The sequence below is a fragment of the Gadus chalcogrammus genome, chromosome 5 (assembly GCF_026213295.1).
Source record: "Gadus chalcogrammus isolate NIFS_2021 chromosome 5, NIFS_Gcha_1.0, whole genome shotgun sequence".
Lineage (NCBI taxonomy): Eukaryota > Metazoa > Chordata > Actinopteri > Gadiformes > Gadidae > Gadus > Gadus chalcogrammus.
In genome coordinates this window covers 591,159-603,470 of record NC_079416.1, presented here as the reverse complement: position 1 = coordinate 603,470, position 12,312 = coordinate 591,159, and the positions used below count along the sequence as shown (strand labels likewise).

General features: G+C 44.4%; 11 non-coding genes across 11 annotated transcripts; all 11 read right to left on the bottom strand.

Annotated features, from left to right (window-relative positions):
* Positions 1 to 176: 176 nt before the first annotated feature.
* trnav-aac (transfer RNA valine (anticodon AAC)) lies at positions 177 to 249 on the bottom strand. The gene has a single exon. It is a non-coding gene; the product is annotated as a tRNA-Val (tRNA).
* An 828-nt stretch (positions 250 to 1,077) lies between these two features.
* Positions 1,078 to 1,150, bottom strand: trnav-uac (transfer RNA valine (anticodon UAC)). Its single transcript has one exon. It is a non-coding gene; the product is annotated as a tRNA-Val (tRNA).
* A 536-nt stretch (positions 1,151 to 1,686) lies between these two features.
* trnav-uac (transfer RNA valine (anticodon UAC)) lies at positions 1,687 to 1,759 on the bottom strand. The gene has a single exon. It is a non-coding gene; the product is annotated as a tRNA-Val (tRNA).
* A 547-nt stretch (positions 1,760 to 2,306) lies between these two features.
* trnav-cac (transfer RNA valine (anticodon CAC)) lies at positions 2,307 to 2,379 on the bottom strand. The gene has a single exon. It is a non-coding gene; the product is annotated as a tRNA-Val (tRNA).
* A 990-nt stretch (positions 2,380 to 3,369) lies between these two features.
* Positions 3,370 to 3,442, bottom strand: trnav-uac (transfer RNA valine (anticodon UAC)). The gene has a single exon. It is a non-coding gene; the product is annotated as a tRNA-Val (tRNA).
* A 547-nt stretch (positions 3,443 to 3,989) lies between these two features.
* On the bottom strand, positions 3,990 to 4,062 carry trnav-cac (transfer RNA valine (anticodon CAC)). The gene has a single exon. It is a non-coding gene; the product is annotated as a tRNA-Val (tRNA).
* A 914-nt stretch (positions 4,063 to 4,976) lies between these two features.
* Positions 4,977 to 5,049, bottom strand: trnav-cac (transfer RNA valine (anticodon CAC)). Its single transcript has one exon. It is a non-coding gene; the product is annotated as a tRNA-Val (tRNA).
* Positions 5,050 to 9,566: 4,517 nt separating this feature from the next.
* trnav-aac (transfer RNA valine (anticodon AAC)) lies at positions 9,567 to 9,639 on the bottom strand. Its single transcript has one exon. It is a non-coding gene; the product is annotated as a tRNA-Val (tRNA).
* Positions 9,640 to 10,467: 828 nt separating this feature from the next.
* On the bottom strand, positions 10,468 to 10,540 carry trnav-uac (transfer RNA valine (anticodon UAC)). The gene has a single exon. It is a non-coding gene; the product is annotated as a tRNA-Val (tRNA).
* A 547-nt stretch (positions 10,541 to 11,087) lies between these two features.
* On the bottom strand, positions 11,088 to 11,160 carry trnav-cac (transfer RNA valine (anticodon CAC)). The gene has a single exon. It is a non-coding gene; the product is annotated as a tRNA-Val (tRNA).
* Positions 11,161 to 11,988: 828 nt separating this feature from the next.
* On the bottom strand, positions 11,989 to 12,061 carry trnav-uac (transfer RNA valine (anticodon UAC)). Its single transcript has one exon. It is a non-coding gene; the product is annotated as a tRNA-Val (tRNA).
* Positions 12,062 to 12,312: the final 251 nt, after the last annotated feature.

Genomic DNA, 12,312 nt, shown 5'->3' with positions numbered 1-12,312 from the left:
TTCAGCGCAGATTTAAACACTTAATAATATGACGAGGCTATCAGTTGAAGAGGTGGCGTGGTGCCAAGTAGACGCTGCTGAAGGCTCTGTTCCAGATAGACTCATCACGAATAGCTGCTTGATAGTAAAGCAGGAGAATTTAAACATTAACTTTGTTGATCTCAAAACAGTATTGCTGTTTCCGCCCGGTTTCGAACCGGGGACCTTTCGCGTGTTAGGCGAACATGATAACCACTACACTACGGAAACCATGTAGATTGACCAAAACCCTAGAAAATTTTGTCAGCAGAAGCTCCCGCATGAACAGGTTATCAGCACAGGTTTAAACACTTAATAATATGACGCGGCTATCGGTTGAAGAGTTGGCGTGGTGCCAAGTAGACGCTGCTGAAGTTTCTGTTCCAGATAGCCTTTTCCCGAACAGCTGCTTGATAGTAAAGCAGTAGAATTTAAACATTAACTTTGTATATCTCAAAACGATGAAACTGTTTCTGCCCGGTTTCGAACCGGGGACCTTTCGCGTGTTAGGCGAACGTGATAATCACTACACTACGGAAAACCCTAGAAAATATTGTCAGCAGAAGCTCCCGCATGAACAGGTTTTCAGCACAGGTTTAAACACTTAGTAATATGACGCGGCAATCGGTTGAAGAGTTGGCGTGGTGCCAAGTAGACGCTGCTGAAGTTTCTGTTCCAGATAGCCTTTTCCCGATCAGCTGCTTGATAGTAAAGCAGGAGAATTTAAACATTAACTTTGTATGTCTCAAAACGATGAAACTGTTTCTGCCCGGTTTCGAACCGGGGACCTATCGCATGTTGGGCGAACGTGATAATCACTACACAACGGAAACCTATTAGCTTGAGCATAACCCTAGAAAATTTTGTCAGCAGAAGCTCCCACATGAACAGGTTTTCAGCGCAGGTTTAAACACTTAATAATAAGACGAGGCTGTCGGTTGAAGAGGTGGTGTGGTGCCAAGTAGTCACTGCTGAAGGTCCTGTTCCAGACAGACTTTTCCCGAATAGCTGCTTGATAGCAAAGCAGGAGAATTTAAACATTAAATTTGTAATTAATGCTGTTTCCGCCCGGTCTTGAACCGGGGACCTTTCGCGTGTAAGGCGAACGTGATAACCACTACACTACGGAAACCTGTGCGAAAGAAAAAAAAACTAGAAAATATTGTTATCAGAAGCACCCGCATGAACAGGTTTTCCACGTTGGTTTAAATACTTAATAATATGACGAGGCTATCGGTTGAAGAGGTGGCGTGGTGCCAAGTAGACGCTGCTGAAGTTTCTGTTCCAGATAGACTTTTCCCGAATAGCTGCTTGATAGTAAAGCAGGAGAATTTAAACATTAACTTTGTATATCTCAAAACAATGAAACTTTTTCTGCCCGGTTTCAAACCGGAGACCTTTCGCGTGTTAGGCGAACGTGATAATCACTACACAACGGAAACCTGTTAGCTTGAGCATAACCCTAGAAAATGTTGTCAGCAGAAGCTCCCGCATGAACAGGTTTTCAGCGCAGGTTTAAACACTTAATAATAAGACGAGGCTGTCGGTTGAAGAGGTGGCGTGGTGCCAAGTAGTCACTGCTGAAGGTCCTGTTCCAGACAGACTTTTCCCGAATAGCTGCTTGATAGCAAAGCAGGAGAATTTAAACATTAAATTTGTAATTAATGCTGTTTCCGCCCGGTCTTGAACCGGGGACCTTTCGCGTGTAAGGCGAACGTGATAACCACTACACTACGGAAACCTGTGCGAAAGAAAAAAAAACTAGAAAATATTGTCATCAGAAGCACCCGCATGAACAGGTTTTCCGCGTAGGTTTAAATACTTAATAATATGACGAGGCTATCGGTTGAAGAGGGGGCGTGGTGCCAAGTAGACGCTGCTGAAGTTTTTGTTCCAGATAGACTTTTCCCGAATAGCTGCTTGATAGTAAAGCAGGAGAATTTAAACATTAACTTTGTATATCTCAAAACAATGAAACTGTTTCTGCCCGGTTTCAAACCGGAGACCTTTCGCGTGTTAGGCGAACGTGATAATCACTACACAACGGAAACCTGTTAGCTTGAGCTTAACCCTAGAAAATTTTGTCAGCAGAAGCTCCCACATGAACAGGTTTTCAGCGCAGGTTTAAACACTTAATAATATGACGAGGCTATCGGTTGAAGAGGTGGCGTGGTGCCAAGTAGACGCTGCTGAAGGCTCTGTTCCAGATAGACTCATCACGAATAGCTGCTTGATAGTAAAGCAGTAGAATTTAAACATTAACTTTGTTGATCTCAAAACAGTTTTGATGTTTCCGCCCGGTTTCGAACCGGGGACCTTTCGCGTGTGAGGCGAACGTGATAACCACTACACTACAAAAACACATACACAAGTATCTGGCAACCCATCAGAATCCCGTCATCAACCGTCCAGTCTAGTTCACAACATTTAATGGAACCAGGGTCAGAGTGGTCAGGTGTGAATGTAAGTGGTTATATCATACATATTTGCAACATATTATCCTAAACATCCATTCGCCCATCTGCTACAGCGGGGAACAATGCTAACACGCTAGGCCTCAATTGTAAAGTCGTAACAACAGCGGCCAAAGCCCGCCACGACATGCCAATGGCCTACGAACCGTCCATTGCATGCTAGACGATCCAGGATGAGACGGTTACCCCAGAAGTCCATGCTGGAGAGGTGCACGTAGAAGACTCAGTAACGCTAGGAAACTCAGGAAAGGAGGTTGACACCAAGACACTTCTCACAACGAGAGTTAGAGTTTAACCTATCGCATGTTAGGCGAACGTGATAATCACTACACAACGGAAACCTATTAGCTTGAGCATAACCCTAGAAAATGTTGTCAGCAGAAGCTCCCACATGAACAGGTTTTCAGCGCAGGTTTAAACACTTAATAATATGACGCGGCTATCGGTTGAAGAGTTGGCGTGGTGCCAAGTAGACGCTGCTGAAGTTTCTGTTCCAGATAGCCTTTTCCCGAATAGCTGCTTGATAGTAAAGCAGGAGAATTTAAACATTAACTTTGTATATCTCAAAACGATGAAACTGTTTCTGCCTGGTTTCGAACCGGGGACCTATCGCGTGTTAGACGAACGTGATAATCACCACACAACGGAAACCTATTAGCTTGAGCATAACCCTAGAAAATGTTGTCAGCAGAAGCTCCCGCATGAACAGGTTTTCAGCGCAGGTTTAAACACTTAATAATATGACGAGGCTATCGGTTGAAGAGGTGGCGTGGTGCCAAGTAGTCACTGCTGAAGGTCCTGTTCCAGACAGACTTTTCCCGAATAGCTGCTTGATAGCAAAGCAGGAGAATTTAAACAATAAATTTGTAATTAATGCTGTTTCCGCCCGGTCTTGAACCGGGGACCTTTCGCGTGTAAGGCGAACGTGATAACCACTACACTACGGAAACCTGTGCGAAAGAAAAAAAAACTAGAAAATATTGTCATCAGAAGCACCCGCATGAACAGGTTTTCCGCGTTGGTTTAAATACTTAATAATATGACGAGGCTATCGGTTGAAGAGGGGGCGTGGTGCCAAGTAGACGCTGCTGAAGTTTCTGTTCCAGATAGACTTTTCCCGAATAGCTGCTTGATAGTAAAGCAGGAGAATTTAAACATTAACTTTGTATATCTCAAAACAATGAAACTGTTTCTGCCCGGTTTCAAACCGGAGACCTTTCGCGTGTTAGGCGAACGTGATAATCACTACACAACGGAAACCTGTTAGCTTGAGCATAACCCTAGAAAATTTTGTCAGCAGAAGCTCCCACATGAACAGGTTTTCAGCGCAGGTTTAAACACTTAATAATATGACGAGGCTATCGGTTGAAGAGGTGGCGTGGTGCCAAGTAGACGCTGCTGAAGGCTCTGTTCCAGATAGACTCATCACGAATAACTGCTTGATAGTAAAGCAGTAGAATTTAAACATTAACTTTGTTGATCTCAAAACAGTTTTGATGTTTCCGCCCGGTTTCGAACCGGGGACCTTTCGCGTGTGAGGCGAACGTGATAACCACTACACTACAAAAACACATACACACAGTATCTGGCAACCCATCAGAATCCCGTCATCAACCGTCCAGTCTAGTTCACAACATTTAATGGAACCAGGGTCAGAGTGGTCAGGTGTGACCTAAGAACTTCTCACAACTAGAGTTAGAGTTTAACTTTCATACAGTCTATGCTCAGTTTTGATGTTTCCGCCCGGTTTCGAACCGGGGACTTTTCGCGTGTGAGGCGACCGTGATAACCACTACACTACGAAAACACATACACGGCGTATCTGGCGATCCATCAGAATCCCGTCATCAACCGTCCAGTCTAGTTCACAACATTTAATGGAACCAGGGTCAGAGTGGTCAGGTGTGAATGTAAGTGGTTATATCATACATATTTGAAACATATTATCCTAAACATCCATTTGCCCATCTGCTACCGCGGGGAACAATGCAAGCACGCTAGGCCTCAATTGTAAAGTCGTAACGACAGCGGCCAAAGCCCGCCACGACATGCTAATGGACTACGAACCGTCCATTGCACGCTAGACGATCCAGGATGAGACGGTTACTCCAGAAGTCCATGCTGGAGAGGTGCACGTAGAAGACTCAGTAACGCTAGGCAAAACAGGAAAGGAGGTTGACACCAAGACACTCCTAAGAACTTCTCACAACTAGAGTTAGAGTTTAACTTTCACACAGTCTATGCTATCAACTGCGAGCACTAAATACAAATACTGTCACCATGTTTCCGCCCAGTCTCGAACCGGGGACCTTTCGCGTGTTGGGCGAACGTGATAACCACCACACTACGGAAACCATGTTGAAGGAGCAAAACCCTAGAAAATTTTGTCAGCAGAAGCTCCCGCATGAACAGGTTTTCAGCGCAGGTTGATAGTAAAGCAGGAGAATTTAAACATTAACTTTGTTGATCTCAAAACAGTTTGGATGTTTCCGCCCGGTTTCGAACCTGGGACCTTTCGCTTGTGAGGCGAACGTGATAACCACTACACTACGAAAACACATATACGGAGTATCTGGCAACCCATCAGAATCCCGTCATCAACCGTCCAGTCTAGTTCACAACATTTAATGGAACCAGGGTCAGAGTGGTCAGGTGTGAATGTAAGTGGTTATATCATACATATTTGAAACATATTATCCTAAACATCCATTCGCCCATCTGCTACCGCGGGGAACAATGCTAGCACGCTAGGCCTCAATTGTAAAGTCGTAACGGCAGCGGCCAAAGCCCGCCACGACATGCTAATGGACTACGAACCGTCCATTGCACGCTAGAAGATCCAGGATGAGACGGTTACCCCAGAAGTCCATGCTGGAGAGGTGCACGTAGAAGACTCAGTAACGCTAGGCAAAACAGGAAAGGAGGTTGACACCAAGACACTCCTAAGAACTTCTCACAACTAGAGTTAGAGTTTAACTTTCATACAGTCTATGCTCTCAACTGCGAGCACTAAATAGAAATACTTTCACCATGTTTCCACCCTGTCTCGAACCGGGGACCTTTCGCGTGTAAGGCGAACGTGATAACCACTACACTACGGAAGCCTATGAGAATGAAAAAAAAACTAAAAAATATTGTGATCAGAAGCACCCGCATGAACAGGTTTTCCGCGTTGGTTTAAATACTTAATAATATGACGAGGCTATCGGTTCAAGAGGTGGCGTGGTGCCAAGTAGACGCTGCTGATGGTTCTGTTCAAGATAAACTCTTCACGAATAGCTACTTGATAGTAAAGCAGGAGAATTTAAACATTAACTTTGTATACCTCAAAACAATAATTCTGTTTCCGCCCGGTTTCGAACCGGGGACCTTTCGCATGTGAGGCGAATGTGATAACCACAACACTACGGAAACACATACACGGAAAATCTGGCAACCCATCAGAATCCTGTCATCAACCGTCTAGTCGAGTTCACACTAACACGCTAGGCCTCAATTGTAAAGTCGTAACGACAGCGGCCAAAGCCCGCCACGACATGCCAATGGCCTACGAACCGTCCATTGCATGCTAGACGATCCAGGATGAGACGGTTACCCCAGAAGTCCATGCTGGAGAGGTGCACGTAGAAGACTCAGTAACGCTAGGAAAATCAGGAAAGGAGGTTGACACCCAGACACTTCTCACAACGAGAGTTCGAGTTTAACTTTCATACAGTCTATGCTCTCAAATGCGAGCGCTAAATACAAATACTTTCACCATGTTTCCTCCCGGTCTCGAACCGGGGACCTATCGCGTGTTAGGCGAACGTGATAACCACTACACTAGGGAAACCATGTCGATTGAGCAAAACCCTAGAAAATTTTGTCAGCAGAAGCTCCCGCATGAACAGGTTTTCAGCGCAGGTTTAAACACTTAATAATATGACGAGGCTATCAGTTGAAGAGGTGGCGTGGTGCCAAGTAGACGCTGCTGAAGGCTCTGTTCCAGATAGACTCATCACGAATAGCTGCTTGATAGTAAAGCAGGAGAATTTAAACATTAACTTTGTTGATCTCAAAACAGTATTGCTGTTTCCGCCCGTTTTCGAACCGGGGACTTTTCGCGTGTTAGGCGAATGAGATAACCACTACACTACGGAAACCATGTAGATTGAGCAAAACCCTAGAAAATTTTGTCAGCAGAAGCTCCCGCATGAACAGGTTTTCAGCGCAGGTTTAAACCCTTAATAATATGACACGGCTATCGATTGAAGAGTTGGCGTGGTGCCAAGTAGACGCTGCTGAAGTTTCTGTTCCAGATAGCCTTTTCCCGAATTGCTGCTTGATAGTAAAGCAGGAGAATTTAAACATTAACTTTGTTTATCTCAAAACGATGAAACTGTTTCTGCCCGGTTTCGAACCGGGGACCTAACGCGTGTTAGGCGAACGTGATAATCACTACACAACGGAAACCTATTAGCTTGAGCATAACCCTGGAAAATTTTGTCAGCAGAAGCTCCCGCATGAACAGGTTTTCAGCGCAGGTTTAAACACTTAATAATATGACGAGGCTATCGATTGAAGAGGTAGAGTGGTGCCAAGTAGTCACTGCTGAAGGTCCTGTTCCAGACAGACTTTTCCCGAATAGCTGCTTGATAGCAAACCAGGAGAATTTAAACATTAAATTTGTAATTAATGCTGTTTCCGCCCGGTCTTGAACCGGGGACCTTTCGCGTGTAAGGCGAACGTGATAACGACTACACTACGGAAACCTGTGCGAAAGAAAAAAAAACTAGAAAATATTGTCATCAGAAGCACCCGCATGAACAGGTTTTCCGCGTTGGTTTAAATACTTAATAATATGACGAGGCTATCGGTTGTAGAGGTGGCGTGGTGCCAAGTAGACGCTGCTGAAGTTTCTGTTCCAGATAGACTTTTCCCGAATAGCTGCTTGATAGTAAAGCAGGAGAATTTAAACATTAACTTTGTATATCTCTAAACAATGAAACTTTTTCTGCCCGGTTTCAAACCGGAGACCTTTCGCATGTTAGGCGAACGTGATAATCACTACACAACGGAAACCTGTTAGCTTGAGCATAACCCTAGAAAATTTTGTCAGCAGAAGCTCCCACATGAACAGGTTTTCAGCGCAGGTTTAAACACTTAATAATATGACGTGGCTATCGGTTGAAGAGGTGGCGTGGTGCCAAGTAGACGCTGCTGAAGGCTCTGTTCCAGATAGACTCATCACGAATAGCCGCTTGATAGTAAAGCAGGAGAATTTAAACATTAACTTTGTTGATCTCAAAACAGTTTGGATGTTTCCGCCCGGTTTCGAAGCGGGGACCTTTGGCGTGTGAGGCGACCGTGATAACCACTACACTACGAAAACACATACACGGAGTATATGGCAACCCATCAGAATCCCGTCATCAACCGTCCAGTCTAGTTCACAACATTTAATGGAACCAGGGTCTGAGTGGTCAGGTGTGAATGTAAGTGGTTATATCATACATATTTGAAACATATTATCCTAAACATCCATTCGCCCATCTGCTACCGCGGGGAACAATGCTAGCACGCTAGGCCTCAATTGTAAAGTCGTAACGACAGCGGCCAAAGCCCGCCACGACATGCTAATGGACTACGAACCGTCCATTGCACGCTAGACGATCCAGGATGAGACGGTTACCCCAGAAGTCCATGCTGGAGAGGTGCACGTAGAAGACTCAGTAACGCTAGGCAAATCAGGAAAGTAGGTTGACACCAAGACACTCCTAAGAACTTCTCACAACTAGAGTTAGAGTTTAACTTTCACACAGTCTATGCTATCAACTGCGAGCGCTAAATACAAATACTTTCACCATGTTTCCGCCCGGTCTCGAACCGGGGACCTTTCGCGTGTTAGCCGAACGTGATAACCACTACACTACGGAAACCATGTCGATTGAGCAAAACCCTAGAAAATTTTGCCAGCAGAAGCTCCCGCATGAACAGGTTTTCAGCGCAGGTTTAAACACTTAATAATATGACGCGGCTATCGGTTGAAGAGGTGGCGTGGTGCCAAGTAGACCCTGCTGAAGTTTCTGTTCCAGATAGCCTTTTCCCGAATAGCTGCTTGATAGTAAAGCAGGAGAATGTTAACATTAACTTTGTATGTCTCAAAACGATGAAACTGTTTCTGCCCGGTTTCGAACCGTGGACCTATCGCGTGTTAGGCGAACGTGATAATCACTACACAACGGAAACCTGTTAGCTTGAGCATAACCCTAGAAAATTTTGTCAGCAGAAGCTCCCGCATGAACAGGTTTTCAGCGCAGGTTTAAACACTTAATAATATGACGAGGCAATCGGTTGAAGAGGTGGCGTGGTGCCAAGTAGTCACTGCTGAAGGTCCTGTTCCAGACAGACTTTTCCCGAATAGCTGCTTGATAGCAAAGCAGGAGAATTTAAACATTAAATTTGTAATTAATGCTGTTTCCGACCGGTCTTGAACCGGGGACCTTTCGCGTGTAAGGCGAACGTGATAACCACTACACTACGGAAACTTGTGCGACAGAAAAAAAACCTAGAAAATGTTGTCATCAGAAGCACCCGCATGAACAGGTTTTCCGCGTTGGTTTAAATACTTAATAATATGACGAGGCTATCGGTTGAAGAGGTGGCGTGGTGCCAAGTAGACGCTGCTGAAGTTTCTGTTCCAGATAGACTTTTCCCGAATAGCTGCTTGATACTAAAGCAGGAGAATTTAAACATTAACTTTGTATATCTCAAAACAATGAAACTGTTTCTGCCCGGTTTCAAACCGGAGACCTTTCGCGTGTTAGGCGAACGTGATAATCACTACACAACGGAAACCTGTTAGCTTGAGCATAGCCCTAGAAAATTTTGTCAGCAGAAGCTCCCACATGAACAGGTTTTCAGCGCAGATTTAAACACTTAATAATATGACGAGGCTATCAGTTGAAGAGGTGGCGTGGTGCCAAGTAGACGCTGCTGAAGGCTCTGTTCCAGATAGACTCATCACGAATAGCTGCTTGATAGTAAAGCAGGAGAATTTAAACATTAACTTTGTTGATCTCAAAACAGTATTGCTGTTTCCGCCCGGTTTCGAACCGGGGACCTTTCGCGTGTTAGGCGAACATGATAACCACTACACTACGGAAACCATGTAGATTGACCAAAACCCTAGAAAATTTTGTCAGCAGAAGCTCCCGCATGAACAGGTTATCAGCACAGGTTTAAACACTTAATAATATGACGCGGCTATCGGTTGAAGAGTTGGCGTGGTGCCAAGTAGACGCTGCTGAAGTTTCTGTTCCAGATAGCCTTTTCCCGAACAGCTGCTTGATAGTAAAGCAGTAGAATTTAAACATTAACTTTGTATATCTCAAAACGATGAAACTGTTTCTGCCCGGTTTCGAACCGGGGACCTTTCGCGTGTTAGGCGAACGTGATAATCACTACACTACGGAAAACCCTAGAAAATATTGTCAGCAGAAGCTCCCGCATGAACAGGTTTTCAGCACAGGTTTAAACACTTAGTAATATGACGCGGCAATCGGTTGAAGAGTTGGCGTGGTGCCAAGTAGACGCTGCTGAAGTTTCTGTTCCAGATAGCCTTTTCCCGATCAGCTGCTTGATAGTAAAGCAGGAGAATTTAAACATTAACTTTGTATGTCTCAAAACGATGAAACTGTTTCTGCCCGGTTTCGAACCGGGGACCTATCGCATGTTGGGCGAACGTGATAATCACTACACAACGGAAACCTATTAGCTTGAGCATAACCCTAGAAAATTTTGTCAGCAGAAGCTCCCACATGAACAGGTTTTCAGCGCAGGTTTAAACACTTAATAATAAGACGAGGCTGTCGGTTGAAGAGGTGGTGTGGTGCCAAGTAGTCACTGCTGAAGGTCCTGTTCCAGACAGACTTTTCCCGAATAGCTGCTTGATAGCAAAGCAGGAGAATTTAAACATTAAATTTGTAATTAATGCTGTTTCCGCCCGGTCTTGAACCGGGGACCTTTCGCGTGTAAGGCGAACGTGATAACCACTACACTACGGAAACCTGTGCGAAAGAAAAAAAAACTAGAAAATATTGTTATCAGAAGCACCCGCATGAACAGGTTTTCCACGTTGGTTTAAATACTTAATAATATGACGAGGCTATCGGTTGAAGAGGTGGCGTGGTGCCAAGTAGACGCTGCTGAAGTTTCTGTTCCAGATAGACTTTTCCCGAATAGCTGCTTGATAGTAAAGCAGGAGAATTTAAACATTAACTTTGTATATCTCAAAACAATGAAACTTTTTCTGCCCGGTTTCAAACCGGAGACCTTTCGCGTGTTAGGCGAACGTGATAATCACTACACAACGGAAACCTGTTAGCTTGAGCATAACCCTAGAAAATTTTGTCAGCAGAAGCTCCCACATGAACAGGTTTTCAGCGCAGGTTTAAACACTTAATAATATGACGTGGCTATCGGTTGAAGAGGTGGCATGGTGCCAAGTAGACGCTGCTGAAGGCTCTGTTCCAGATAGACTCATCACGAATAGCTGCTTGATAGTAAAGCAGGAGAATTTAAACATTAACTTTATTGATCTCAAAACAGTTTTGATGTTTCCACCCGGTTTCGAACCGGGGACCTTTCGCGTGTGAGGCGAACATGATAACCACTACACTACGGAAACCATGTAGATTGATCAAAACCCTAGAAAATTTTGTCAGCAGAAGCTCCCGCATGAACAGGTTTTCAGCGCAGGTTTAAACACTTAATAATATGACGCGGCTATCGGTTGAAGAGGTGGCGTGGTGCCAAGTAGACGCTGCTGAAGTTTCTGTTCCAGATAGACTTTTCCCGAATAGCTGCTTGATAGTAAAGCAGGAGAATTTAAACATTAACTTTGTATATCTCAAAGCAATGAAACTGTTTCTGCCCGGTTTCAAACCGGAGACCTTTCGCGTGTTAGGCGAACGTGATAATCACTACACTACGGAAAACCCTAGAAAATTTTGTCAGCAGAAGCTCCCGCATGAACAGGTTTTCAGCACAGGTTTAAACACTTAATAATATGACGCGGCAATCGGTTGAAGAGTTGGCGTGGTGCCAAGTAGACGCTGCTGAAGTTTCTGTTCCAGATAGCCTTTTCCCGAACAGCTGCTTGATAGTAAAGCAGGAGAATTTAAACATTAACTTTGTATGTCTCAAAACGATGAAACTGTTTCTGCCCGGTTTCGAACCGGGGACCTATCGCGTGTTGGGCGAACGTGATAATCACTACACAACGGAAATCTATTAGCTTGAGCATAACCCTAGAAAATTTTGTCAGCATAAGCTCCCACATGAACAGGTTTTCAGCGCAGGTTTAAACACTTAATAATAAGACGAGGCTGTCGGTTGAAGAGGTGGTGTGGTGCCAAGTAGTCACTGCTGAAGGTCCTGTTCCAGACAGACTTTTCCCGAATAGCTGCTTGATAGCAAAGCAGGAGAATTTAAACATTAAATTTGTAATTAATGCTGTTTCCGCCCGGTCTTGAACCGGGGACCTTTCGCGTGTAAGGCGAACGTGATAACCACTACACTACGGAAACCTGTGCGAAAGAAAAAAAAACTAGAAAATATTGTTATCAGAAGCACCCGCATGAACAGGTTTTCCACGTTGGTTTAAATACTTAATAATATGACGAGGCTATCGGTTGAAGAGGTGGCGTGGTGCCAAGTAGACGCTGCTGAAGTTTCTGTTCCAGATAGACTTTTCCCGAATAGCTGCTTGATAGTAAAGCAGGAGAATTTAAACATTAACTTTGTATATCTCAAAACAATGAAACTTTTTCTGCCCGGT